The sequence below is a fragment of the Rattus norvegicus genome, chromosome 3, assembly GCF_036323735.1.
Source record: "Rattus norvegicus strain BN/NHsdMcwi chromosome 3, GRCr8, whole genome shotgun sequence".
Taxonomy (NCBI): Eukaryota; Metazoa; Chordata; class Mammalia; order Rodentia; family Muridae; genus Rattus; species Rattus norvegicus.
In genome coordinates, this window is record NC_086021.1 from 80,945,161 (window position 1) to 80,953,633 (window position 8,473).

At 46.7% G+C, this 8,473-nt stretch overlaps 1 long non-coding RNA gene across 2 annotated transcripts; it reads left to right on the forward strand.

Annotated features, from left to right (window-relative positions):
• Positions 1-1,437: 1,437 nt before the first annotated feature.
• On the forward strand, positions 1,438-6,889 carry LOC102554564 (uncharacterized). 2 transcript variants are annotated; one of them, XR_005502248.2, is made up of 3 exons: positions 1,438-3,857; positions 5,600-5,737; positions 5,842-6,889. It is a non-coding gene; the product is annotated as an uncharacterized LOC102554564 (long non-coding RNA). The 2 variants fall into 2 exon arrangements; XR_352401.5 differs by lacking the exon at positions 1,438-3,857 and adding an exon at positions 3,944-4,616.
• The last annotated feature ends 1,584 nt before the right edge of the window (positions 6,890-8,473 follow it).

Below are 8,473 nucleotides of genomic sequence, written 5' to 3' on the forward strand. Positions count from 1 at the left end.
ACAGATACGTGTTTTCAAAGGCGGGTACAGAACAGTCAACATGGTCCATGCTGTTACCTAGCTACAGTAAAGACTCCTTTGCCCGTAATATAAAGAATTTTTCTACAGGAGACCAATCTGGGAAAGGTGCTGGTGTTGGTGTTTTATAACCAGGCCCGGCTTCTACAGTGAGTAGACACTGGAGTCCAGTGGAGGTTGTGTTACACACGAGGGAGGGTTTAAAGGAGTAACTATGCGGCTTCTAAGGACGATTTTGCCTATAGCAAATCAAACAGCATTCCTGAACCCCTCAGATGCTGAGCGCTCCCCCCTTGTTTTGCTTAACCTACAACTGTTTTTATGTTACCGTAATCCTACTATATAAACTACATGAAGGCCTATTTCCAGGGAATTTGGGGGTTTGTGACAAATGGTTCTTCCTAGAGGCCGAGAATAGCTTTTTGGGTAATTTCAGAGAAGTATCACGGGAGTTTCATGTAAAGGCAACAGTCACAGAACAACCCATCTGTGTGTTTGAAAAGCATTTGTCGGGTCCAGTGGGGAAGTTTGCCAAACTGAGGGATGCAAGGAAGTAATTCAAGCCACTGGAAAAAGACGGATGGGCTCAAGCTTTAATGCTAAGTGAAGGGACAAAGCAGCACAGGGACAAACTAAGGTTGTGATTTCAAAAGAATAGGGAACACTTCCAAGATGTAGGAGGCTTGAGAGGCTGTCTCTTCATCATGGGAGTTGGGAAATCTCGGACATGCGCCCCTGGGCCGTGGCTCTTAGTTTGTCAATTAGGCAGGAAGGGGCTGAGAATCCTAAGAAAGCTGCACTGCTTCCTTGAAAGGAATCTGGGGACCAATGATTCCCACAAATCCTGCTGTTTGAGGTTGGGGGGGTCTCTTCACCCCCAAACTCTCTAGGCCTGTTTGACCATCTCTGCCACGAGCCGTCTGCTCCTAAAATGACAGTTTGAAATGAGAGTGTAAAACTACATATGAGGGGTTGGGGATTTAGCTCAGTGGTAGAGCGCTTGCCTGGCAAGCGCAAAGCCCTGGGCTCGGTCCGCAGCTCCGGGGGGGAAAAAAAAAAAACACTACATGTAATAGCTGACAGGAAGCTGAGGCTTGAGTAAGGAGAGGCCTGGCAATGGTGGCGACCGCCCTTATTCCTGTAGAAGAGACCGGTGCGCAGATCCGAACTCTACATCCTGGGAGATAAGAGTTTCCGGATTTTAGGGGAGTCTGAGACATGCAAGTCTGTGGTACGCGTGTTGGGGTCAGCTGTGGTTCTTCAGCCTCTGTTTCTTCCCTCTCAGGGTGTCCAGATGATGCAGCACACCAGGCTGAGAGGATGAAGCAGAATCCAGACCACGTGGGCTCTGCAGGATCCGGGTCTGGTTGGGAGTGGGGGGGGGGGGGGCGGAGGGGGCCGGGGGTGGGTAGGCGGTGCTCTCTCCAAGAATCTTAATGAAACAGCTCTCTGAGGAGCTCTTAGCTTGTGCACACCCTTTATTTGGAGGGAACCAGGGCTCTGTATATGAACCTTGGCGTGTGGGAAGGGGATCTTCTTAGGGTGGAGTTTCATTGTCTGAGGCTCAAGGTTCTGGGGATGCCTCATTTGCATGGAGACTCATTCCAGGAAGTTTAACCTGTAGTTTCTCCACGGATTATGTGACATTCCCCAGGTAGAGTGTGGGTCAGCCTCCTCAGATCAGGCAGAGAAGAAGCAGTGACACCCCGTAGACTACAATGTTACTAGTGAGGTGCAACACGTGGTTGTGCTAAGTGAAAGAGAAGTAATTGGTGACCTGTACGTTGGAAATCTATCGTCAAGGCTCCTCAGAGAATGGTGGCATCCGCATGTTCTAAAGCTGCAGTTCCGGCCCTGTCAGAGGTTACCCACCAGACACTTAGACGGACTCAAAGGAAGGCTTGGTGATTTCAATGAGTTGAACCTACTTTCGAATTCTGGACAGACGCTTGTGGTACCCATGGGCTCCTGACCCAGAGGACAGATGAACTAGCAAAGGTTAGAGCAGCCTATCACTCCGCTCGGAGATTCCCAACTGGATGATGAAATCAAATGGAGCTGAAGGGTTTGTTCGGCTTCTCTGGTTTCATTAGTGACAACGAGACAAAGCGTAGCCTTCAGCAAAATTTGAAAGAGCATCCTGTGTGCATCATGTGACCACTGTTAAAATAACAATCTAATCAAACTCCTGCTATCTGCTATGGTTTATCATTAACAGTCCCAGGAATATAAGATGGAGGAACACCCGGTGTGGCCTAGCGTGGGGACTTGAGCTGCATGTTTGCTGTTTCTTGCAAAGGTCAGAAACATTAATCCCAGCCCTTGAGAGGCAGTGGCAGATTCTGTGAGTTCAAGGCCAGCTTGGTCTACAGAGTGAGTTTCAGGCCAGCAGGGACTACATAACAAGACCCTATCTAAAATAAATAAATAAATAAATAAACAAACAAACAAACAAATAAGGTGAGAACCACAGAAATGTGGACATTTCTAACTCGTAGAGCTGTGTCCCTCCTGTCTGCATAGCTGGCACCATAGCCACCCTTAAAGGGCAGACCACAGTTAATCACGTCCCTGGGACAATCACTGAAGACACCTGAACTGGCCACTGAATTCTATTTCTCAGCAGAAGGAGAGCTGTTCCTTCCTCATTGGCTCTGCAGGCAAAGGTGCTTGCAGTGCAAACCTTATCATCACAATAGTTTGAAATGCAGATCCACGGGATGGAAGGAGGGACTCAATTCCAGTCCTTAAAAGACAAAACAACAGGGGTTGGGGATCTAGCTCAGTGGTAGAGCGCTTGCCTAGCAAGCACAAGGCCCTGGGTTCGGTCCCCAGCTCCGAAAAAAAAAAAAAAAAAAAAAAACAACAACAAACCAAAAATCCTGGATTGCTTTTTTACTGTTTTCTCTGTTCATAGAAAAAAGAGGAAACTATATTTTCTTTAACCCCTGCCCCAAGTTCATTCTTGGCCACTGTTTGGTTTCAGACCTGGGACAAGGGACTGGGGTGCATATTTTACACATCAAAGCAGACAGGGCCTCCAGGTTCTCCCAGCATCCCTCAGTCCTACCTGGCATACCCTGCCCCAACCTTGAACTTTCTAGCACAGGGGCTGGGCTGCCCTTTCCCCAGAGGCTCTTCACTATATAATCCAGTCATTTTTGCATGCCTCCTCCCTCCCCCTTCCCCTCCCCTTCCTCTTCCCCTCTACCTCTTCCTCCCCTCCCTTCTGTCTCTGCAGGAGTGCACCCATTGTCTCTTTCTCTCTTACCGACCCCCCACCCAGGCGACTCCCCTGGACTCATTCCCCGGGGCCAGTGAACCTGCCCTAGTGCAGCTTCCCAATAAACTGCCTTTAATATAATGTAGTCTGTCTTAAATTCGTTCATTTCACCAGCGGCAGAGACATAGCCTACCAGTCACCATGTCTTCTGTAGTTATTTTTTTGTCAAAAACATACCCCCCCTGCCCCAGCACTGCACTCAGACCAGAGAGGAACACAGTCTGCCCCTCACAGTACTGATAATCCAGGGTATGCAAAGAAAAAAAAGGTAATTTATGGAGTATAGGTAAGCAGCAAAATAAATTACACACAGCAGTCCCAGGGCAGGCAGGGCACGATGGCTCTGTCCCTTCACCTGCTCTTCTCTGACTCCTGTTTCCTTTTCTGCTTCTACTCTTCGTGAACATGGAAGGAAGCCTAACTGTGGCTGGGGTTCAAGCAGGCCTGGACATATCTAACTGGTGGGGCAGGATTTGCCCTGCCCTTGGCAGAGACTCAAAACGGGCCTGCTACTTAAACGCATCCAGACAAGTTTAGCAAACGGAGGGGAGGCGAGGTAAGTTAAGGGGTGGGAGCGGGTTTGTTTGAATTGTGAAAATTCTTCCCAACCCCCGCCCCCGGTCGGCCGGCAAAAAAAAAAAAAAAAAAAAAAAAAAAAAACTCACATTCTCAGGGAAGAGGGTGAGTCTTAATCGTGCAGTTAATCGCGTGACAAGGGAGCTGACTCATTTCCTCCTCTGACAATAATTCACAGGATTATTTTTCACTCAGGAAACTGGGACAGGAGGTCGAAATCTATGTACCCAATGGCGTCAGCTCAGCCAGAGTCCCGATAGGATTTGGTATTAAGTTGAAAAAAAAAAAAAAAAAGCCACAAGTGGGCACTGTGCCTCTGTACACGTGAGACGAAGGTGTCTCAGAGGGGAGAGTGGCTAAAAGACTAGCAAGGGCAGCTCAGCCAGAGTTGTCTCTGTCACTCAAGTGCCCCATGACCACCTCCTTGGTAACTGATGAAGGAAGATGGGTTAGATTCCGTGCCCCATGCCTGTGGGAGCCTTGCAGTGTTGACCATGAGACGAAGGCCAGAGATGCTTTCACGGTCATTCTCTGAGGGAAGGTGACTGGGCTTCAGGCTGCTTTCTTATTAAAGACTTTTTTTATTAAGTTCAAGTCCAGGTCTGAAGAAAAATGGGGTAGAAATTCCATTTTAAACCCCGACTGGTCCACTCTGTAGGAGCCCTGGTAGGCCGGAGTCTTCCACACTTAAGGTTCAGCTTCAAATTACAACTCCTAAGGTCCGCTAAACCTAAATTCCGTGAGTAAAGAAGAGCCTAAGAGCACATGAGTGTCTGTCTTTACAGTGTTGGGGAGGGTGGCCTGTTCGTTTTTCTTTTTTTTGTTTTTGTTTTGTTTTTGTTTGTTTTTTTCAACACTGGGGTTTCTATTTTTTTTTCATTAATTAATTTATTCACTTTACATCCCAGTCTCACCCTCCCATCTCCCTTCCCCCATTTTCCTCTCCTAGTCTCCTTAGAGAAGAGGAGCCCCCACCCTACCCCACCCCACACCATACCAACCTACCTTGGCACGTCTAGTCACAGGAGGACTAAACACATCCTCTCCCATTGAGGCCAGACAATGCAGCCCAGCTAGGGGAAAGGATCCAAAGGCAGACGGTAGAGTCTGAATCAGAGATAGCTCCTTTCCTATTATTAGGGAACCCACATGAAGATCAAGCTGCACGTCCTTACCTATGTATATGGGACCTAAGTTCAGCTCCTGCCTGCTCTTTGGTTAGTGGTTCAGTCTCTGTGAGCCCCCATGGGCTTAGGTTAGTTGGCTCTGTAGGTTTTCTTGTGGTGTCCTTGACCCCTCTGACTCCTTCAGTCCTTCCCATGACTCATCCCTAAGACTCCCTGAGCTCTGCCTAACGTCTGGCTGTGGGTCTCTCTAGCTGTTTCCATCCGATGATGGATAAAGCCTCCTGAGACAGGGTTTCTTTGTGTAATAACCCAGGCTGTCCAGGCCTGGAACTCACAGAGATCCACCTGCCTCTGCCTCCTGAGGTCTGGAATTAAAAACATCACACCCAACCTGTCTTTATGATTTTTAATATGTCCTGTGTCACACCAGGCTCCAGCTGGTCCCTCTCAGCATGGAATAGCTATTACAGAGTCAGTTCTGGAAGCCCTGCTAAGGATCCTGCTAAGCCAGAGAGAGAGAGAGAGAGAGAGAGAGAGAGAGAGAGAGAGAGAGGACCAAGTCCTACACTGGCCCAACCACTTCTCCTCCCCTCAGATATGTGCAAAAGATAGATGCCAGGAAGAATGAAAATTGGAAAACAGAAGAACCTGCTATGGAGATATTGTGTCCCCACAAATCATATATTGAAGTTTTACCTCTTGAAGCGATATTTGAAGGCGAGACCTTTGAGAGGTAGTAAATAAAACTTATATGAGGCCATCTTTGTGGGGGTTTAAAAGTGTATTTTATTATTTTTTGTGTACGATACATACATTCTGTGTACCACTTATGTGCAGGGCCCATGGAAACCAGAAGAGGGTGTCAGGCCCCCAGGACCTGGACTTACAATCACGTGTAAGCTGACATGTGGCTGTTGGAAACTGAATCCAGTCCTCCCAAAGAGCAGCTCAACGCTCTAAACCACTGAGCCATCTCTCCAGTCCTTGTCTAAACCACTGAGTGATCTCTCCAGTCCTCATCTTTCTTTTTTCTTTTCTTTTCTTTACATTAAATTTATCTTATATGTAGGAGTGCTTTGCCTACTTATGTTCTTTGCAGCATGTGCTGACTGGTGTTCTCAGAGGCCAGAGGTGTCAGATCCCCTGGAACTGAAGTTACAGGTGGTTGTTAGTTGCCGTGTAGATGCTATGAATCAAACCTAGGCCCAGGGACAGGTTGGCAGTGTCACTTGCCTTTATGGGAGGTGGAGGCAGGTGGATTTCTGTGAGTTCAAGGCCAGCCTGGTCTGCAGAGCAAGTTCCAAGACAGCCAGACCTACACAGAGAAATCCTGTCTCGAACAAAAACAAAACAAACAAAAAAATCAAACCCTAGGCCCTCTGGAAGAATTGCCAGTGTTCCTAACTGGCTTCTTTCCCACCCCACCCCCCAAAGACAGTCTTTCTAAATTCAACTCCTGTACTAAGTCCCAACCAAACCGAAATGGAATCAGTTATACTAAGTACTACATATCAAATTGAAACCTTTAATCAGGTAAGACTCAAAACAGAGTCTTACAAGCAAAACTGAGAGGCAGAGGCTGGTGACACAGCTAAGCTGTAAAGAGCACTTGTTACTCTTCCAAAGGGTTTCAGATCCGAGCTACGAATTCAAGAATTCACAATGTGAGTAACCGCACTTGCGGCCAAAGTTGACCGATCAGTTACTTTTCTCTTGATGGGATAAAGCAATTTTAATCACAAGAACCCACGGAAAAAGAGGTTTTTTTTTTGGGCAATGGTGGTTCCAGGGAGATGAGAATCCCCCGCAGTGGGTTGGCAAGGCAGCTAACAGCAGGCACGACCGTAGGAACATAAAGATCACACTTCTAACCGTAAACAGGAAGCAGAGAAAAGGAGAACAGGAAGTGGGATGAGAGTGTATACCTCAAAACCCACCCTCAATGACGTACTTCCTCCAGCAAGGCCACACCTCTTAAACCTCCCCCAAACCGCACTGCCAACTGGGGACCAGGCACTCAAATTCCCGAGCCTGTGGGGACATTTCTCAGCCAAATCTCCATACGCAGCAACCTGAGTTTGATCCCATGGAACCGCATGGCAAAAGGAAAGAGTTGATTTCTCCAAGTTGTTCTGTGGTCCCACAGGAGTGCCTTCCCGGTGCATGAAATAAATATAACTAAGCATATCGCAGTATAACATGTTGTATTACGTGTATTCATAACTGTTGAAGAAATTGTTTTAAATCTAGTTAGATCTTTATTTATGACTTGTCATTTGAAAAGGATAATTGTGCTTAGATGAAGACACTGGGATGGGGACCTCAGTATCGGGTCCATGCTGTTTTAAGAAGAAACATCAAGGAATGAGCTCTCTCCCTTCTTGTTTACTACAAGAGACCCCAGTGGGAGGATGATTGGCTGACTGAAAGATCGGAAGAAATTCCTCATTAGGAACCAAACCCTTCCAGAACCATGAGAAAGAAATATTCGTCATTTAAGTTGCCCAGTCTCGTATCCCAAAAAGCCAAAACCAGACGGCTCTGCCCAAAACACAGAGTTTATAGATTTACCCTAAATGGCTGTCTACCTCCATCCAACCTTGTCTTAGCTGCCTAGCCTGGTGGGATAGGAGAGCAAAGTATAAAATAGGCAGCCAGCAGCCTAAAATCTAACCTAGAAGTAAGCCCCTCTACTTCTAAGCCCAGGAAGAAGTAGAGATCTAAGAAGACTGACCAAACAATGTTTCTGCTGATGATGCTTTATGAGAGACAGTTTCCAACGTACAATCTCAGGGAGCCTCTAGATCAAACTGATGAAGAAAAAGACTTCAGGGTGCAGTGGTCACACCTTTGATCCTAGAACTTGGGAGGCAGAGGCAGGCGAATCTCTGTGAGTTTGAGGCCAGCTAGATCTGTATTGAGAGTTCCAGGACAGCTGGAGCTGCTTAATGAGATCCTGTCTGTAATTAAACCATAGATAGATGATAGAACTAATGAGCAAACTAATCAATATAGTTTTCCAACACTGTGACTGAAAAAGAACCAAAATATTAATACATTCAGATGTTCAACAGAAACTGCTCTCTAGCCTAGAAAACAAGGGAGTGGCATTTTTCTGCAACACACTCATTTTTGTAACTACTTAGCTAACAAAACCAATAAGGCTAATTTTCCTAAACTCCACACTGACAACCAGAAGGCTTTCCTTCCTGTGAAGGTCTGAAGACATTCTAAAGTGTTTTACACTGCCATCATCAGATACAGATTTACTACAATGCCAACAGTCTGCTGGGCTACTATCCCTGTTTTAATAAGTAGTAAAATTAATCAAGCCGCTTCAGACGAAGTGATGGAGCAAAGTGAGATACTGGTCTTCAGGTTCTCTGCACTTGGCATTTCACTAGGAAAGCAAGAAAATAGCCATCTAAAAACCTGTGGTTCAAACTCCCCTGGAGCTGCAAAACCCTGT